Source organism: Pongo abelii, chromosome 12 (genome assembly GCF_028885655.2).
Source record: "Pongo abelii isolate AG06213 chromosome 12, NHGRI_mPonAbe1-v2.0_pri, whole genome shotgun sequence".
In the NCBI taxonomy this organism is placed as follows: Eukaryota; Metazoa; Chordata; class Mammalia; order Primates; family Hominidae; genus Pongo; species Pongo abelii.
In genome coordinates, this window is record NC_071997.2 from 94,543,453 (window position 1) to 94,564,862 (window position 21,410).

Consider the following 21,410-nt stretch of genomic DNA (forward strand, 5'->3'; position numbering starts at 1 on the left):
GGCCCCCATGTGGACTGAGTTGTGAAGAACTGAGACTCACATCAGTGGGGTGTGGAGGCCACACTATATCAGAGGCCCTGTATTTCACAGCAGCTAATATCTTTTGGAGGAACTCCATGGCCATAACTTTCATGGTCTTCTCAAGGTCATGCCAGTTACAAGGGTCACTGCACTTAGGGAAACTCAAAAATATGGCTTCTTCTCTGGTGTTTGTAGTTGTCCCAATCCAGATAGGATTTACCAATCAGGGCCCAACTGTACTTTCCTTTATCAGGTTGCCATGGGAACAGAGCTAGGAAGTTAGCCAAAAATCAAATGCTCATGCAAAACTGGAAAGGGTTTTCTTAATCCTTTATACACTGCCCTTCACATGGTTAGATTACAAAGTCTGACAAAGCATCTAGTTAAATAGAAAGGAGTCAGAATGACAAACTGATATGAAGAACTAAATTACACAATGGCATTTGTCATCTCTTATTTGTTACAGCTGCTTTGGTATTCAAAATGGATGCGACTTTGCACAATGCCTGGCTACTTCTGGGGAAAAGTTTCCATTTCAAAGCTTCATAAGAGAATAAATTATATTTGGGGGGTGGGTTTAAATACAATTGGAAGAGGGTTTCTCTCTAAAGTAATTTCTATAGAAAATAGTAAACAGAGATTAAGAGAGCAAGGAAAAACAAATCTGGGCTCCAGAAGGAAGCCAGTTAAGAAAGTTGACTACCAGAGGGCTGGTAATTCAAGAACAAGATGAGAGATATGGTTTGGGGGGGCCCCTTTCTTTATCCCTCACCTCTTTGTTTCTCCCTACACCTTCTGCTGAAGTTTGGGATTCTGTAACTAGAGATAAATCTAGAGATAAATCTGTTCATTCCACAATGACATGTAAAACTTAATATACAAATACCTTAAGAGAGAATTATTACAAAGTCTAAGAACGCAGAATCACAAAATGTTTAAGTAGAAAGAAGTCACAGAGCTCACCTAGCAAGCTCTTTATCTTGTAATGAAGAAAATGAGTCTCAAAGAAGGTAAGCAGCATTCCCCAAGTCACACAGACTGGTAGTAATGGAGCTATGGTTAGAACCTCAGATGCCTGACACACAGCTGATCCAATATTATATTTTTTTCCTAAGAGGGGGAAGAGGAAGCATGTGGAAAGGGAAGAGAGGAGTGCTGACTTAGGAAGAAGGCAGCAGGGCAAGAAGGGGGAAGGCACAAAGGCATTTCTTCCTGGCAGTGGCTGCTCCCTTGTTGCAGGTTAGCTGCCCTTTCTGATGCAAGGCGAGGACTCCACATGGGTAGAAAAGGGCATGGGGCCAGTAATTTGTTAACTCTGATCTTGCTAAAAAGGAGTCTCTTTTTAATCTTCAAAAGAGAAAGTAATTTGCTCTTTAATCATTCTTCAGGGGCTTTGGAACTGCACATAGAAAAACTATGACTTCCTCAGGATACAAAATCAATGTGCAAAAATCCCAAGCATTCCTATACACCAACAATAGACAAGCAGAGAGCCAAATCATGAGTGAGTCTCATTCACAATTGCTACAAAGATAATAAAATACCTAGGAATACAACTTACAAGGGATGTGAAGGACCTCTTCAAGGAGAACTACAAACCACTGCTCAAGGGAATGAGAGAGGACACAAACAAATGGAAAAACATTCCATGCTCACGGATAGGAAGAATCAATATCGTGAAAATGGTCAAAGTAATTTATAGATTCAATGCTATTCTCATCAAGCTACCAGTGACTTTCTTCACAGAATTAGAAAAAACTACTTTAAATTTCATATGGAACCAAAAAGGAGCCTGTATAGCCAAGACAATTCTAAGCAAAAAGATTAAAGACGGAGGCATCATGCTACCTGACTTCAAACTATACTACAAGTCTACAGTAACCAAAACAGCATGGTACTGACACCAAAACAGATATATAGACCAATGGAACAGAACAGAGACCTCAGGAATAACACCACACATCTACAGCCATCTGCTATTCAACAAACCTGACAAAAACAAGCAATGGGGAAAGGACTCCCTATTTAATAAATGGTGCTGGGAAAACTGGCTAGCCATATGCAGAAAACAGAAACTGGACCCCCTCCTTATACCTTATACAAAAATTAACTCAAGATGGATTAAAGTCTTAAATGTAAAACCCAAAACCATAAAAGCCCTAGAGGAAAACCAAGGCAATACCACTCAGGACATAGGCATGGGCAAAAACTTCATGACTAAAACACCAAAAGCAATTGCAACAACAGCCAAAATTGACAAATGGGATCTAATCAAACTAAAGAGCTTCTGCACAGCAAAAGAAACTATCATCAGAATGAACAGGCAACCTACAGAATGGGGGAAAATGTTTGCAATCTATCCATCTGACAAAGAACTAATATCCAGAATCTACAAGGAACTTAAACAAATTTACAAGAAAAAAACAACCCCATCAAAAAGTGGGCAAAGGATATGAACAGACACTTCTCAAAAGAAGACATTTATGCAGCCAACAAACATATGAAAAAAGCTCATCATCACTGTTCATTAGAGAAATGCAAATCAAAACCACAATGAGATACCATCTCATGTCAGTTAGAATGGCGATTATTAAAAAGTCAGGAAACAACAGATGCTGGCGAGGCTATGGAGAATAGGAATGCTTTTACACTGTTGGTGGGAGTGTAAATTAGTTCAACCATTGTGGAAGACAGTGTGGCAATTCCTCAAGGATCTAGAACCAGAAATACCATTTGACCCAGCAATCCCATTAATGGGTATATACCCAAAGGATTATAAATCATTCTACTATAATGACACATGGACATGTATGTTTGTTGCAGCACTATTTACAATAGCAAAGACTTGGAACCAACCCAAATGCCCATCAATGATAGACTGCATAAAGAAAATGTGCCACATATACATCATGGAATACTATGCAGCCATAAAAAAGAATGAATTCATATTCTTTGCAGGGACATGGATGAAACTGGAAGCCATCATTCTCAGCAAACTAACACAGGAACAGAAAACCAAACACTTCATGTTCTCACTCATAAGTTGGAGTTGAACAATGAGAACACATGGACACAGGGAGGGGAACATCACACACTGGGGCCAGTCGGGAACTGGGGGCCAAGGGAAGGCAGAGCATTAGGAAAAATACCTAATGCATGCGAGGCTTAAAACCTAGATGACGGGTAGATAGGTGCAGCAAACCACCATGGCACATGTTTACCTATGTGAAAAACCTGCACTTTCTGCACATGTATCCCAGAACTTAAAGAAAAGACAGAAAACAAAAGAAAAACTGTGACTTCCCAGCACAGAGAAGCCCTGGGTTAGGACCTTCACCCACCTGTCCCCACCTACTGGTCTTTTGTAAGGTCAGCATTTGTAGGTGAAATGGCCTGGCTGTATTGTCCTTATACCTCTTTCTCTTTGATTGAAGACAGGAATCACCCTCTACATTATCCATTAAAGATAAATGAAGACATTTCTGGATCTTCATTTAGGATACAGAGACCATGGTGAGGAGAAATGTGAAAGATGTTTGCAAAGCCACTGTAAGACCGGGAGTAATGAAGAGATGAAGAAGAGGGCCGTGAGAAGTAGCCAGTCCTTGAGAGAGGGAACGGCCAATTTGAGAGATGGAAGAGGAAAGTTTGGCCTGGCCCAAAGAAGATCCTATGTGAACAGAGAAGCCAGGTGTCCTGTTGGACTGAGCTCAAGAACAGGATCTGAAGAGGGTCAGTGAAAGGATCTCCATTCTCTAGCTGAAGGAACTGAGAGCAAGAACTGCAATCCCTACTTGAGGAAAGGCTCTGGGAACGAGAAATCAGAGGAGACACACTGTGCCAGGAAGGGCTCAAATAGGGGAAACCATCAGCCCAGCTGAGCACGGCCGACCCTCCACTTGCAACCTACACAAGTCAGAATGGAGTTCCTGCCCAGAAGAGCCTCGCACACCAGTGAAGACCCACTAGACAGGGGGTATTCTTCTTTGTAACCCCACTCTCTGGAGGTACTAAGCATAGAGTAAGTTATTCAATGTGGCTGAACAAATATAGCCTATGCAGAATGCCGCTAATGCCTCAATATTTTCTCCAATTTTTCCAGGGCATTCTTAATTTGGGACTCATGGCCAATCAATGAACCCTGATTTTTGGTTCAGAAAATGTGCTTTCTCTAGACACTTGAAGAGTTGGGGAAAAGTTATAACCATGAGGAGGAAGCATGGGGTCTCTGGAGGTGACAGTCCTCCAGAAAAGGAGTCCTTGAAAAGAACAGGGATCTCTTGCTCTTGTGTGCACACTTGCATCCCCCAGGTCCTCTCTGAGGACCCAGTTAGGTTTTTTTTTTTTTTTTTGGTTGGTGACATCTGGCAGCATTGAGCCTCTCCTCTGAGCTAATGCTCAAAAAAAGCTAATGCTCAAAAAAAGCTGACCCGGTGTCACTAAATTGTCACCAGCTGTGTCTAACTTTAAAAATCTGTGATTAATATGAGAGCTGAATGTTGCTTATTAACCAAACACAGCTTATTAATCATTCACAGGTATGTGGTAATGCTTCCAAAGACATGCCCTGGCAGCTAAGAATGTACGGGCTTTTACAAAGCGATCAACAATAGAACAGGAGAAATTCTACCGGACGGAAAAAGAAAAGGGCAAGGGAGAATATAAACGTTTGCCTAAGTCACTGTTCTGTTTAAACTGCCTTTTAATGCTTAGAAAATAGAAAGGATGGCACGATCCTTTGATGAAAGGAGGCTGTTTATGTCAGAAGAAGTCCAGACCTCTCACAGTGACGAAGGGAGAATAAAAAAGCTGCAACATCAGGTGGGTAGTCCCAGTTTCCTCCCTCAGTTCGGTGCCAACAGCCTAAGGGTGCTCGTCTGGCAGGGTCTGTCTTTTTTCACGTCTTTGGAGCACATCAGTTTTTGGGTTCAGCTCTTTGGAGGTGGTGTCCTCTCTAAAATCTAGAATGTAGGCACCACCTGGGACCCCTTCTGCCAAAGGAGATACAAGCAGAGCTGGAGGTCAACAAACCGTGGTGCTCCCACCCTCTTCAGTCTTACCTCAGGAAGTCACTGTGGAGACCAAAGGCAGGCTCCTTGGTGGCCCTATCCAAGCTGAGCTGGGAGTAAACATCTGCTGGAATCCCTTGGTAGAAGGCTGGGGGTGCTGTACCAAGAGATTGTCTTTCCAGAAATGTGGTGTGCAATTACACAAGATTTGAGAGCTCAGCAGAGGAAAAGAGGCTCCTAGCTGGGAAGGAAGAAATACCCGAGAGCTTTGAAACACACATTTACATGCATAGACACACACACACCCCCATGTATTCATACCGTGTATGAATGTACAGATGATCCCTCACTCACGATTTGACTTAACAATTTCTTGACTTTATGATGGCACAAAGGCAGTATGTATTGTAGAAACCATACTTTAAGGAACAACACAACCATTCGATTTTCACTTTCGGTATGGTAGTCAATAAATTACATGAGATGATTTTGCTCAACTGTAGGCTAATGTAAGTGTTCCGAGCATGTTTAAGGTAGGTGAGGCTAAGCTATGATGTTCAGTAGGTCAGGTGTATGAAGTGCATTTTTGACATACGATATTTTCAACTTATGATGGGCTTATAGGAACAAAATCCCATTATCAGTTGAGGAGCATCTGTTTGTGGAGAAATAATCACAATCCTGGAACAACTCATCTGACCAAATTTTCTCATGTTTTATTTCTCAGATTATAGTAGAAACATGATTATTGTAGAAAAAAAAATCAGGAAATACAGAAAAATATAAAGAAAAAATAATCCCATCACAGAAAGAAACATTTAACATTTTGCATCTGGCACTCTGGTCTTTGAACTTGGCAGATTTAGTGCTCTTTATTTTGTTTTTCAATATTGGAATCACACTCAATATATTGTTTTATTTATGTTGGCAATGCACTGCTAACCTATTTTAAGTTATGAAGATATCGACATTTCCCCACGTTTCCACGATTTTTATTGTTGGTATAATATTCCATGTTAGGATGTTCCCAACCAGACACTTTAACTACAATCAAGATAAACCCATTTACTCAGAATCTTGGCTCACAGCATAAGTAAAAATGACTGGATCTCCAGTTGGGCCCTATAATGCGAAAAGTCTCACCACACCAGGACGGTATTTTACTAAAGAATGGGGCAGGCGCAGAACAGGGCAGCCTGCATCCTGTCTCTCCTGTGTTTCTGGGAAGAGAGGCCATTTTCTCCTCTCCTCCTCTGCTGTGGTTAGATTTGTTTTCTAATCTCTCTCTGTTCATTTGTGGTTTATTGTTTGCCAGAAATCCCCATGTCTGTTGTTTTGTCATTCTGAAGTGGCTTCGTTGTCTGGGGTAAATACCCAGGGTTCATTACCTGGCGCCAAGAAAATTTAGGACAGGGACACAAAGGAGGCGTTTAGGAGCACAGGTTTAATAGGCAGAAGAAAGAGAAAGGAGAACAGCTCTCTCCCTAGCGAGAGAGCGGGGCTTCTGAAAGGGAAAGACTTGCTGGGGCAGAGTTCTCCAAACTTTTACGCAGGTTTGAGGAGGCAGTATCTGATTTACATAGGGCCCACAGATTGGTTCGATCAGGTGTGATGTTTACATAGCAGTAGGAAGGCTGGCTACCTCACCCTCATCTTATTAAGCAAAAGAGCTTTCCACTTGACCAGCGCCATGTTGTCTGTTCCTTGCTGTACACGTGGCTGGCACAGAGAAAGGGAAGATGGGCTGGGCGCGGTGGCTCACGCCTGTAATCTCAGCACTTTGGGAGGCCGAGGCGGGCGGATCACGAGGTCAGGAGTTCGAGACCAGCCTGACCATCATGGTGAAGCCCCGTCTCTACTAAAAATGCAAAATTAACTGGGCATGGTGGTGCATTCCTATAATCCCAGCTACTTAGGAGGCTGAGGCAGGAGAATCACTTGAACCCGGGAGGTGGAGGTTGCAATGAACCTAGATTGCGTCATTGCACTCCAGCCTGGGCAACAGAGCGAGACTCTGTCTCAAACAACAGCTACAACAACAAAAACAAACAAACTAACCAAAAAAAAAAAAAAAAAAAAAGGAAGAGAAGATTGAACCGCCATTTTGAACATGCCTAGTCCCAGGTAGTATTCCTCTGCTGGCATCTATGTCTGTAGCTTGATTTCACAGGCTGCTCTTTGTTAGAAAGGGAAAGTATTGGGGCTGCTTTTCATTAAAAGGAAAACCTTACCAAGGACTTCTGTACCCTCACTATCTGCCTAAGTAATTTATTTTTAACTTATGTATCAATTCCTGAGTGGTTCAGAGAATCTTAATAAAGAGGAGGAGGTAGGGTGACCCTCAGCACTTAGGAAAATACAGACACCTCATTCTGGAGTGCCTGAAGTCAGCCTGCAGGAACTCCCTGTGTCCGAGAGGCAGCCCTCGCTCTTCCTGAGCTAGTGGCAGAGGAAAGCGGCTGGAACAGCAGGGTCCTGTGGTATGGGTGGGAGCTTTAACTCACCCTCCTTCCTATCTGTTCCCACTTAAAACCATCTGGGCTGTGAGGAGGTAATTTTCTAGCCCTTCAACTTGTGTGACCACACACATTCTTTAAAGAGATGTTTACTAGCTTCACAGGATTAAAAACAAATTCTCCTTTAAAAAGTTCAAAAAAAAAAAAAAAAAAACCTCTCAGTTTTCTCTGTGTTCTCTCTTCTGACTCTCCATAAGAAAGGTATTTGGGGCCTCTCCGAACCATGACTCAGATATTCACTTGAGTTTTGACTTTTCTCTTTTCCCTACAATTTCCTGTTGCTGCTGTGAAATGCTGTTGCCTGAGAGGGCTTTTCTTTTTCCCCTGATTTAACTCCAAGGTGATTTATGGGTCCCTGTCTCGATCTATGTCTCAGTAGAGATGGGGGGAAAAAGAGACGGCCAAGACCTTCACGGCCTCCTCATTCTCCTGACCTTAGAGTCCAGCTCACACAGAGGCTGGCTAGGAGTGGAAGTGCCACTTCTCCATGAGGGCGGTCCCCATTCCTGACAGTGCCAACTGAGGATTGTACATATTTTGGGCAGAAAAGCACAGGACCTTTGTTTTTTAGAATTCCACTCTGATTTTTCCTCTTATTTTTTCCCTGTGCTAGTGACCCAGAAATAAAGCTAGGGAAAGAGAAAATGTGATAATTGCGGCCTGGGGAAGGTGAAAGGACAGGATAGCAACAAATAACAGATAATGATGAATAACAACATATTGATAGTCTTTACAGTTTGCAGAACATTTTCATATCCATTATCTCATTAGCTCCTCACAGCCGCCTGCGGGGAAATGCACCACAGGCATTATGCTTATCCTGGTCTGCACACTAGGAGCTGCAGGTCTGCGATGGATGCTGTGAGGTGTCACCCAGACCCCTCGTCAGGGCAGAGAAACTCATTTCCCAGCTGTCCAGTGCCCACTGCAAACAGCCACAATTGAGTCCCTCACTGGGAATTCCCCCCGCTGAAGGAAGCTGCCTTAGCCAAGGTTATCTCCCTCCCTGGGCCCTGCCTTGATTCCAGGCAACTCTGCGGGGCCATCCCAGCTCCAGAACACCCTGTAGGATCAGCTGAGAACCTTGTAGCAGCTGAATCAGAGGTCAGCTTCTCTCTCTGCCCAGTTCTTCTTTCCTCCCTGGCTCCCTCCGGAGGTTGCTCTTGAGAGCTCTCCCTGTTAAACTTTTTGCGTGCAAGTCCCCATGTGAAAGTCTTCCAGGGAACCTCACTGTATTGGCCCGTTCAGGCTGCCATAACAAAGTACAACAGACTGGTGGCTTAAACGATATAAATTCATTTTCTCACAATCCTGGAGGCCAGAAGTCAGAGATCACAATGTCCTTTGGGACTCTCTTCTTGGGTTGCAGATGGCTGTTTTCTTTGTGTGTTCATGTGGTCTTTGCTCTGTGCACATCTGTGTTCTTCAATCTTCTTATAAGGATACCAGTCATATTAGATTAGAGCCCTCTCTAACAACCTCATTTTAACTTAATTACCTCTTTAAAGACTCCATATCCAAATACGATTATGTTCTGAGGTACCCGGGGTTCGATGTATGAGTTTTGGGTGGCCACAATTTAGTCCATAATACCTACCTAACACGATGTTGAAGAGATGAGTGACATGCCCCAAATAAAGCAGTGTCCCCTTATTTAACAACTTATAAAATATCTTACAGCCCTATGGTTCTCCCTGATCTTCTGCCACTTATACTTTATGTAATGGAATGGGCAGGTATCACTGCCGGGAAATCAAGAATTAGGATCCAGAGTTTCTGTGCTCTGTTTGCTACTCCACGTGATCTACCACAATTGGGAACCTAACTCATTCTGTTCTGCTAAATTGTTGCCAGTGCTCACAAACGCACACTGTAGTGGACAGTTTAATAATATTATTGTGAACTGATGTTATTAATGACCACAAAATGATAAAATTAAGGACACACAAAAAAATCACCTGGAGTATACTCTTGGTGAAGCAATAACACAGGGTACAAAAGAATACAGAATACACAGATCTGGGTCTCTGGGATAAAGACTAGATCCTAAAAATTGTAACTGATCAGAAAAATACAGAGCTGTATGGTCCCAAGTAGGAAATATTTCATACAATGGTGATCTGACAAACTTCAAAATTTTTTCATGTGTAATGATGTGATTGTTAAACACTAGATACGCATTGCTGGAAATTTGATTTTCCTTGTCTCCTGACAAATCCACATGGATGAAGAGCTAGCTGGAGGAGAATGGGGAGAGAAAAGAATCTGATTTTAAATCGAAAGTAGTTTTGCCTGGAAAACAGCATGCTGTAAACTTGACTTTAGATTCTCACTCCACTCCTTCCTATATTGTGTGCTATGCAAGTGGCTTTGTTTCATTGTGCCTCATTATTTTCTCAGCTATAAAATGGAGATAACAATTTTTTCGTTGTAGAATTATTGTGAAGATTAAACAGATTTATTTTTTAAATGTAAAGCACCCTGCACAGTGCTGGTGTATAGCAGGAACTCCACAAGTGTTAGTTTCTGGCTAGAGAAAAAACCTCTCCTGCTAACCAATGCATTGCTACCGCTGCCAGCAAAATGGGAGAAAGACCTTCAATGCCACCCCTAAATCTATCCCTTATGCATAAGGGAGGTGGATATTCTCTTTCAACTTCAGGATTGCTGGAGGAGGCCTCTGCATCACTGCACTGAGCCCTGCAATAGTCCTGCTAGCTGATCTTTCAGGGTCCCCAGAACACCGGAAGTTCTAAAGGGTTAATGCATGCAATGGATAAGGAAGAGAATAAACCAAATAAGAGAAAAAGAGAGAGAGCACTACACAGATGGGTCTTTCTTCTTTTTTTTAACTTTTATTTTCAGTTCAGGAGTATATGTGTAAGTTTGTTACATAGGTAAACTTGTGTCATGGGGGTTTGCTGTACAGATTATTTCATCACCCAAGTACTAAGCCTAGTACCCAAAAGTTATTTCTTCTGATCCTCGCCTTCCTGCCACTGTCCACCCTCAAATAGGCCCCAATGTCTGTTGCTCCCCTTTTGTGTCCGTGTGTTCTCATCATTTAGCTCCCACTTACAAGTGACAACATGAGGTATTTGGTTTTCTGTTCCTGCGTGAATTTACTAAGGATAGTGGCCTCCAGCTCCATTCATATTTCTGCAAAGCACATGATCTGTTTTTTTTTTTAAGGCAGCATAGTATTCCATGGTATGTATGTATCACGTTTTCTTTATCTGATCTGCCACTGATGGGCATTTAGGTTGATTCCATGTCTTTGCTATTACGAATAGTGCTGCAATAAACATATGTGTGCATGTGTCTTTATAGTAGAAGAATTTATATTCCTTTGGGTATATACCCAGTAATGAGATTGCTGGGTCGAATGGTAGTTTTGTTTTTAGCTTTTTAAGGAATTGCCATACTGCTTTCCACAATGGTTGAACTAATTTACACTCCCACTAATAGTGTGTAAGTGTTCCCTTTTCGCCACAACCACACCAGCATCTGTTATTTTTTGACTTTTTAATAGTAGCTATTTTGACTGGTGTGAGATAGTATCTCATTGTGGTTTTGATTTTCATTTCTCTAATGATCAGTGATATTGAGCTTTTTTATACACTTGTTGGCCACATGTATGTCTTCTTTTGAGAAGTGTCTGTTCATGTCCTTTGCCCACTTTTTAATGGGGTTGCTTTTTTCTTGTAAATTTAAGTTCCTTATAGATGCTGGATATTAGACCTTTGTCAGATGTATAGTTTGCAAATATTTTCTCCCATTCTGTAGATCATTGTTGTTTACTCTGTTGATAGTTTCTTTTGCTGTGCAGAAGCTCTTAAGTTTCATTAGATCCTGGCTGATAAACAACTTCAGCAAAGTTTCATGATACAAAATCAAGGTATAAAAATCACTGGCATTTCTATACATCAATGACAGCCAAGCTGAGAGCCAAATCAGGAATGCAATTTCATTCACAATTGCCACAAAAGAATAAAACACCTAGGAATACAGCTAAACAGGGAGGTGAAAGATCTCTACAATGAGAATTACAAAACACTGCTCAAAGGAATCAGAGATGACACAAACAAATGGAAAAACATTCCATGCTCATGGATAGGAAGAATCAATATCATTAAAATGGCCATACTGTCCAAAGCAATTTACAGAGTCAGTGCTATTCCTATCAAACTATCAATGATATTCTTCACAGAACTAGAAATAAAGACTATTTAAAAATGTATATGGAATCAAAAAAGAGCCTACATAGCCAAGGCAATTGTATGCAAAAAGAACAAAGCTGGAGGCATCACATCAAACTATACTACAGGGCTACAGTAACCACAACCGCATGGTACTGGTACAAAAAGAGACACATAGAACAATGAAACAGAATAGAGAGTCCAGAAATAAGCCTGCACACCTATAACCATCTGATCTTCGACAAAACTGACAAAAACAAGCAATGGGGAAAGGACTCCTTATTCAATAAATGGTGCTGGGATAACTCGCTAGCCATATGTAGAAGATTGTATATACACCATATACAAAAATCAACTCAAGATGAATTAAAGACTTAAATGTAAAACCCAAAATTATAAAAACCCTGGAAGACAACCTAGGCAATACCATTCTGTACATACGAACTGGCAAAGATTTCATGACAAAGACACCAAAAACAACAATAACAAAAGCAAAAACTGACAAATGGGATCTAATTAAATCTTTTTTTTTCTGTTTATTCTGTTTTCAAATACTCATTATAGAACATTTCACCCAATTCAAAAAGATACATAGAAGAGGGTGAGAAGATTTGACATTTTGGTGAACATCCTTCCATGTCTTTCTTTATGCTAAAATACATGAGTGTAAATGATTTTTAAAAAAGGGTTTTACACTATGTGCTGGTTTAAAAACTGCATTTTTTTTCACTCAATAACTCATCATGCCTATTCATCATATCAATGAATATAGACAGTCTTTAATAGCTGCAAAATATCCCATTGTATGTTTCAGAATTTATCCAATCCCATATTGTTGAATATTTAGGTACTTTCCATTTATTTGTTGTCAATTATAATAAAATATTTTGTTAAATGACTTTGTATATACATTTTCTCAAACTTGTCCAATTGTCTTTAGGATAAATTCCTAGACTAGGATTGCTTGGTCAAAGGACACTGGCTCCATAAAAGTGATTAACAATTTACCTTCCCACCTCAAGTGTTAGGGCAATCCCAAATTCCAGCTGTCTAATTTCAAATTCATGATGAAAAAATGAAACTCAACACTGGAATCCTATTATACATCTCTACATGGTTTGCTTTCCTACTCTTTTAAGATAATTCTAAATCTTTTCATTATGCCTTAACCCTACTGCACCACTTTCCCCTCTTATATGCTCAGTTGATGTCCTGGTTTCATTCTTAAAAAAAAAAAAAAAGGCATGAAGCACACCACCATTTTCTGTACATCCCTAAATCAACACACCCCTCCCACTCCCACCCCCACCTACACACACACTGGAACCCATTTTCTCTACCTTCCTCCTTCACTGTGGCAGAGTCCACATGGCTGGCACTGTTCAGCATCTCACTTGAGCCACATTTACACAACAACTCAAGGACTTCTCTCCTTCTCAGGTACTGACACATAAAATCAATACCAAAATTCAACAAAGATAGACTAAAAAGAAAAAATAGGTACAGATCAATATCATATCACTCATTCATTCTTTCAGTACATATTTATTGAACACCTACTACATACCAGGCACTAAGGGAAGAGAATGGTGAATGAGATAAACTAGATCTCTATCCTGGAAGAATTTATAATCTAGTGGTAGAAACAGATATAAACTCACCAAAAACAAGATAAGCAGATTGCTTGTGATGGATGCCAGCTAGAAAAGAGAGAGTGACTGGATAGACAGCAATGGGATGGATTCAGAGCCCTAGAAAGGAAGGTCAGGGAATGACGCTCCGAGAGGAGATACATGAAGAAGGTAGCCATTTGAAAGTTCTTCAGCGAAGAACTTTCCAGAACTTTCCAGGCCAAAAAAAAAAAAAAAAAAAAAAAAAAGCAAGCCCAGAAATCACTCTGACATTGGAGGCAAAGCCGGGAAGCCAGGGTGGGTGGAGAGCAGTGCATGAAAAAGGCAGGAAGGGTACAACAGTGTGCAATAGGAAGGGGGCTGGACTTTATTGCAAATTAATTGAGAACATGTTAAAGAATATCAAGCAACAGGCTTGAAATTTCATTTTTAAAAGACCTCTTGAGGTAACCTGTGGAAATTGAACTTTATGGAAACCCAAACAACTAGTTGGAGAATAGACTCACTTTTTATACATTAAATCACATAAAACTCCAATAATGCAACGATGGATTAAAAAAAATCCACTTTGTCTCAAAAATAAAAACAAAGAAAACAAAACCACTCCAAAGGTATATGTCATAGAGTGTAAAAATCCCACATTCAAAGCAGAGGTGAATTACTTGTCAGGATCCCTTAGTGCTGAAACTGCATGTGGAGCCTTCTTTCTTTCTTTCTTTCTATTTGGCTTTATTAAAGTTTTTTTTAAGGAAAAGAAAAAACACCAGATTTATGCTTCTGAAAAAAATTTTGGCATAGATTCTAAACAAACACACAAAAGCCATATTCTTTAATCTTCTTAGATTCGTAAATGAGCTATTTCCTTACTTAAGTACAATTAGGAATGGCTTATTTTCTCAATTTTAAGTGAGTTTCTGAAACATATCACATGACACAGAGGATGGGTGGAAATTAGAAACTGTTGCTGCTGTGATAGTTCATGAATCATACCATCTTGCTTTTCCTCCATAATTTGCTAATAGTGTCTGAAATTTAAGACCACCACAAGGAATTAACATATAATTCAATCAGAGTTAGAAGGATATTACCCAAGTTAGCACTGTCCGTTTCCAGCATGCAAATGGTGATAAATTAGGAAATCTTTTGTATATTTAAGATTGTCCTCTCAGAACATTTGGATATCCATGTAACACTGCCTTTAGGATAAAAATAAGATGGGGAGGGGGTCTGGAATTGTTTGCAGATAGTTTAACACACACTTGAAGTAAATATGTGGAAAAATAAATGTTTTTACACATGTATAAATTATTCCACCCCCAGAGAGTCATTGCTCTTAGGTAGCCACAGGAGATGGATCTTTTGCATGTAAACGCAGTTAGTTCCCGTCTATGAAAGGCTCTCTGGCTTTCTCTGTTTCCCCTTCAGACTTTGTGGGGGCCACTGTGTGGACATCTTAAGTCATGCATTTCCTAGGCTAATTATTCCAGCGAACTAAGCCTGCTGGGCATTAAGGCTGTGGTTTGTGCTATTACTACTCTGAGATCAACGTTCTCTCCTATTTCATTATGTTCAAGGTCACTAAGGAAAGATTTTAAACCCAAAGTGGTGCCTCCAGAGCCCTGGGAATTCAGATACGGCATTGCTTCTCCTAGTATCACCTACATCCTAGCAGCCTCTCATTACTGCAAGTTGTTTTGTGGAATTCTGTAAATGAGGCTAATTTCTCACAATGTTAATAAAACAGATATTTACCTAATGACATTTTTAGAGCAGAGGTGAAGGGACACAATCGGTGTAGAAAATGTTGCAGGAGATCATAAGGTCAGACATCATATACCTTCCAGGCATTCCTGGCGCCTTTCCTTCCTCCCCCCGCATAACTCTTCCCAGTACAAAATTTCCCTTTCTTAGATCAGAAAGGAAAAGTACACACCCTCTTCGCTTCCTACCTCCCTTCTGCCTTTTCCCCACAGCTGTTTTTGTTGCATTTTCATTTCTCTGTTCTGGTCCATCGATCCTAAAGGCTTTGGAGTCCTGCCCACCCAAACCGGGTATACTCTCTTCATGGGTTCAGAAGTTCTCTTGCTTCCTCAACTACCAGCTTCAAGCTGTCACTACTTTTCTCACTTTCCTTTTTTGAAAACCAGCTTTACCGTGTTCATGATCATTTCTGAGATGTCTTATTAAAAAAAAAATAGCCCTCCCCAAGCTTCCTTTTTTTTTTAAAGCTTGCATTCCAGCTGGCTAGGAGAAGAAAGGTCCCTGTTGAGCTAGGAGTTGAGGTTTTATTCATTTCCCCTCCATTACAGGAACGCTGCTCCCTCAATCCTCACTGGTAGTAGAAATTCTGCTTAGTTTCTCAATCAAGCCTGTATTTCACTCATCCCAGTCTTCTCTAGCTTCTCTCCCCATTCCCCGAGAATGCTGTGTAAAGTTGTATGTGTCATACTTATCCCAATTATTAAAGAAAAAGGACACGTAACTACCATCAATTGAATTCCCAGTGTAAATGTCCTTTCCCCCCTAAAAGTAACCTCGAATTCTTCTCTTAGGCTGAGTGATCCTGGGAGAAATGAAATATGTAACATTCTTAACTATAGGCAGCTACATGCAAACAACCACACACATTCTTCTTCAAATACTTTGGTGAGACGATTCATATTCTTAAAGGCACTTCCAAGGATACAGTTATTAACATTTTGTCTTTTATGTCTTTCCATAGTTACAACATTTTCACTAAGATAAGCAGTTTTTCAATGAATTTGATCCTTTCCTGAAGTAATTGTTCAAAATGTCTCTAATCACCACCCTAACTAGGTTTCCTTTGGGGACTGGGGCTAGCGCTGCTCATCTCAGATTGTGAACGTCTATCCTAAACCCATGCAGCATTCTTATCCTATTGTTATGAACGCCACAGGGTTCAAAAGTTAATTCTTCCATGAATGTGTCCCAGGTGCTGGGGAAGGCTGGGAAGGAGAGGCTGGGTGGTACAGATGACAGAGTTCCTGAGGGTCTAGTTGAGCAAAGATATATTGAATACAAAACCAAAAATAACAGCATGAAGTCAATGGAATAATAGTGTGAAGTGCTCAAGGGAGCCCAGAAGAGAAAACAGTCCCATAATGGAAAGAGGAGGGTAAAAGGAAGGGAGTTTCACAGCAGACAAGGAGAGAAGGGGCATTTTTGGCTGAAGAAACAGCCTTGAAATGTAGGCTGTACTTAGAGACCATTTAGCAGTCTGGCGTGGCTGGGGGGGGAAATTTGATAATTCCATGGGGAATGAGACAGACACAGAATCTCTACCCCAAATCCTACCATCTGGGGGCCTAGAATCCTTCTTTGTTTCATGTCAGTAAGGCCAAGAAAAGTACTTTTAAAGAAGAATTTTAAAAGATTTGTATGGCTAGTGAAATCTTTGGGATTGTAGGAAGAAATCACAATAATAATTATTATAACTATTATTTTGTCAAACTCCAAGTGATTTAAGACATACATAGTATTTTATAGCTGAAGGAACTTTAAAGACCATTTCATCCAGCCCACTTATTTTACAGATGAAGAAATTGAGGCCCAGAGAAAAGTTCCTTGCTGCAAATCCACTGCTAGTTAGGAACAAAGCTGGGCTGGAGCACAGATCTCTTGCTTCCTAAGCCAGATCACTTGCCACGGAAATATGTCAATCTGTGCACCCCCACCACCGACTTGTCCTGTTTCTCAGAGAAGAAAAAACAATGGTTAGAGTTTAAGAGGTTTCCCTGAAGTCACCCAACTCCTGGTGGCTCAGATGGGACTCAAACCCGGGACGTTGGGGACATGTAGCCAACACTCTCCTGTAAACATTCTTACTAAAACTAAACCCATTCACGAGGGATGAAGCGTGAGACAGAAGAGTGAGTGTGGTGATTAGAGCCCCCCAACCCACGTATCTCCAGTCATGACCTGAGTAAGAAATACAGGGGCTGAAAGGGGTCTGCTTTGCTTCAGCTGCCACCAGCCTAACCACGCACGGCTAAGCCTCAAGGAGTTCTCTTTCTTCACTAAGGGCTTAGCTGCAATGTGGTTTAAATTAGACATTTCTTGCCTGAGTAGAACAAATCACTTAGGTTATATGCTGACAAAAAAGGAACAGTCTGCATGCTTGGAAAGCTTAGGGGGAATTAAATTATGTGCTGTCACTTCAGAGTTGTTCCTCTGTCCTGTACACCACCACTTCTCAATTGCCTGCAGGAGCTGCAGAGCCTTGCGTGCAAGCTGTGCCATAACCCAAGGCTTAACATAAACTTCGGGCTCTCAGGTCATTGGGAAATAACAGGTATATCCGGTTGTACCTTTTGTGCTTGTCTGCACGCAAATTAAAAGCTCGTGCTACGCTGAACTCCTTGGAGCCTCTGGTTACAGAGAAGGGAGGATGCCTTAGAATGGAATTTTCACACAATTGTCCTGTTTGTTTTTCCAGGGAATTGGGTGATAGTGGGTGTTTGTAAGAAGTTCACACCTCTGGGAGGCTGAGCTCAGAAGGGGCGGGATGTGGAGGTGGCCATGTGCCAGGCGATCCTCTAGGGAGCAGGGCTCCAAAGGACCCCACGTCTGAACTTTGAAGGGATGGTAGTGCTTCGGGGGGGGGGGGGGGGCGGCGGGGAGGGGCAGGGTTTGCGCAGATCTCAAACTTCCTGGCTAGTAGCAACAATGCCAAGTGCAGAGCTAGGTGGGGAGGGGTGCAGGAAGGGATCTGAAAGCTTGGGGGCCATGTACTGAGGCTGTCACCTCCCTAAGGGAGGCTCTTCACCTCCCTAAGTTTTGTGATGCCCCCATTACAATTCAGCCCTGAACCCTCCAAATGGCTGATTGGAGTAGGAATGAAGTGTCCACTCCGTCTTCACGTTTCTTCCCATGGGACACAACAGTATTCCCTTCTCTGTGACTACAGCCTCCCCCCAGTTAAGTAGGAGAAATCTATGCCTACTGCACTCCAACTGTGAGATTTCCTCTGGCAGGAGTTTGCCTAGCTGGTGCAGCTGGGAAGCAGCAGAGAGTTTTTGCAGCCCGGCGGAACTGAATTCAAATTTCAGCTCAACCAACATAGTGTGTGTGACCTTGATTGGTAACTCCAACTCTTCCTGCCTTGCTTTATTTGTCTGTAAAAAAGGGATGAGGGTAATGGTTATCTCAAAGGGTTGGCTGTGTGGGATTAATGAAATGATTTCTGTCAAGTGCTTGGCACATTGCCTGGCTCAAAATGCTCCATATATGGCAGCTCTTACAAATATGACAGTACATTATTATTGTTACCATTGGTTTAATTGGCAGAGCTGCCATCCAAAAATTTCAGACTGTGGCTCGATCCTGGGCTTCGATTTCAGGCTGTGGCTCAGAAGCCCTCCTGGCTTCACACCTAAGCAGGATCCACATGCTTCTTCCACTGAGCTGGGCTCTCCCAGCTTCCTGACTCAGGCACCACCTCGTCTCCGGGCCGCAGGGGTTTGGGCATCATTCTGTCTGCCTCTTCTTCCTCCTCCTTCCTGGGGCTAAGGTACATCATCTGGGCAGGTGGCTGTCTTGGGAAGATGACATCTTTCTAGCCAGACACCTGGTGGTGTCAACTCTGCAATAGTTTAGAGGGTTGCAGTGGTGTTTCAATGTGCCCACACTTGTCTCAGGGCTGTTCTCTTAAAATCGGTAACCGGGACATTATCTTTTCTGAAATCCACCGCACCCTCACCTACTTCCTATACCAAGACAAGAGCCCATTTAGATTTTTCTTGGATGAAGAGACATTCACACACACACACACAAAACAAAACACACACTCTTTTTTTTTGTTGTTGTTGTTGAGACGGAGTCTCCCTCTTTTGCCCAGGCCGGACTGCAGTGGCGCTCTCTCGGCTCCCTGCAAGCTCCGCCTCCCGGGTTCACGCCATTCTCCTGCCTCAGCCTCCTGAGTAGCTGGGATTACAGGCGCCCGCCACAACGCCTGGCTAATTTTTTTGTATTTTTTAGTAGAGACGGGGTTTCACAGTGTTAGCCAAGATGGTCTCGATCTCCTGACCTCGTCATCTGCCCGCCTCGGCCTCCCAAAGTGCTGGGATTACAGGCGTGAGCCACCGCGCCCGGCCCAAAAAACACACTCAGGTTTAGACAATGGTTCTCAAAGTGTGGTCCAGGCACCCCGTCGGGATGGCCCCTGAGACCCTTTTCAGGAAACCCACAAGGTTACAGCTGTGGGAATAAAACACTATTTGCATTTCTAACTCTCATTCTCTTACAAATTTACTGGGGGGTCTTTCTGCAGAAACAGATGTGAGTCACCTGCTATCTTCTGTTAAGTCATAAATTAAAGAGATTTGTAACAATATTTTTGAAAATTGCCCACTCTGACTAAATATTTGTGACTTTGGAAACTAGTTATTTTCCATAAAATGTTATTTATGTTAACATGTATTAGGTTTATTATTTTTAATGAACTAACAAATATAAGTTTTTCAGCTTTAATTTCTAGAATTACAAATATTGATAGATACTTAGCTAAACTCTACAATATCTAAGAGTTTGAAGAGGTTCTGAAAACAAAACATGTGAGAAACATTGAGCTAAGATTTTGGCACTGGGGCCTATGAAATCATTGCTTTTGCTCACTTCTAAATAAAACCATCATTTCTGAGGATTGGAATAGTGTGAATTTTATGGTAATTTCAATATAATGGGTTTGAGTGTAGCAGATCTAGTCATGAAGCCCCTGTGGAGGCTGCATGCCAACTGTCTGCATGTTCCAGCCACTGTGTTAAAGGAAGATTTTCTAAGCCATCCCAAGATTTGATTACAAATTGTGGAGATTAAATTGCTGGGCAGATACCAAGGATATTCTGCAGGGGGAGGGGAGGAAGAGGGTGTGAGTTGCATCAGGCTCTGGCAACAAGATGGCTTTGCTTGTTGTGGTCTTGGGATCCTGAAGGGAGTCAGCTCACAGGGCAGGAGAAGGCACTGGGGTGGCCCAGGTCCCTAATAGGCATAACAGTACTAGAGACCTCTACAGTTAGTGTAGTTAGAGGGGCGGGGCTTCTGTAAGACTTAGGATGATACGCAGTAAGTCAACAAATGCATACTGGTGTGGTATAGATGAGCTTTGGTGCCTGCAGACCTGAATTCAAATCCTGACCCCTCTCACTTGCAACCTCTGTGACATTTGGCAAATAGTTTACTGTCTCTGAGCCTTAATCCCTTTATATATAAAGCAGGCTAAATATACCAATATTTTTAGGATGACTGGGAGAAGTAAATGAAACTGTTAATGTAAAGAATAAAAAACAGTGCCTGGCACTTAGGGGGAAATATTAGCTACTTTCTCTGTCTCCAAACTTCTTGTGTGGTTTGGGAGACTCTAAGGGAATGGAGGAGCTTAAGCCATAGGCCCTGGCCTTATGATGATAACATCAGAGAGGAGAATGCTCCTCACATTTAGCAGGGCACAGTGCTCCGACTGTGGTACTCAAAATTGTTGTGGTGTTTATTCCTTGTTGAGTGATATGTGTTACTCAGGAGGCTGAGGCAGGAGGATCCCTTGAACCCAGGAGTTAAAGACCAGTCTGGGCAACATACAGAGACCCTGTCTCAAAAAAAAAAAAAAAAAAAAAAAAGATACCTGTAAGTTGCTCTTCACCTCTCTGATTTGCTGCAGGAAGCCTCAGGTATTACATTCAGAGTCCAGAGTAAATGAGGGCAGAAATGGAGGTTCCCACCAGCCCTGAGTCCCTTCTGTGCCCTTGCTGTGGAAGAGGATTCTATTTTACCCCATAGCTCCAGGGATTCCACTGGGGTGTGGCTGGTAACCTCGGGGCTCAGGGCTCAGTCACATCCTTATTGCACCAGGAAGTCCCTGAAATAGTGTAGGAGAATGAGGTGCCTGGGGGCATGGCTGCTGGTTGGAGACCACAGTGCCACCTTCTCAAGGCTCAGAAACTGGGAAGCTTTCCTTCCTTCTGCATGCAAACCCTTAAAATGCACAACCCACCCGTGGCTGACTCAGCACAATGGGAAAAG

General features: G+C 42.0%; 1 protein-coding gene across 1 annotated transcript in view; it reads left to right on the forward strand.

The window, feature by feature from the left end:
* Nucleotides 1-4,608: 4,608 nt before the first annotated feature.
* Nucleotides 4,609-21,410, forward strand: part of CYP1B1 (cytochrome P450, family 1, subfamily B, polypeptide 1) — a 41,780-nt gene continuing 24,978 nt past the window's right edge. Inside the window, 1 exon segment of the mRNA NM_001131822.1 lies at nt 4,609-4,842. The gene's annotated coding sequence lies outside the window, so the exon portion shown is untranslated.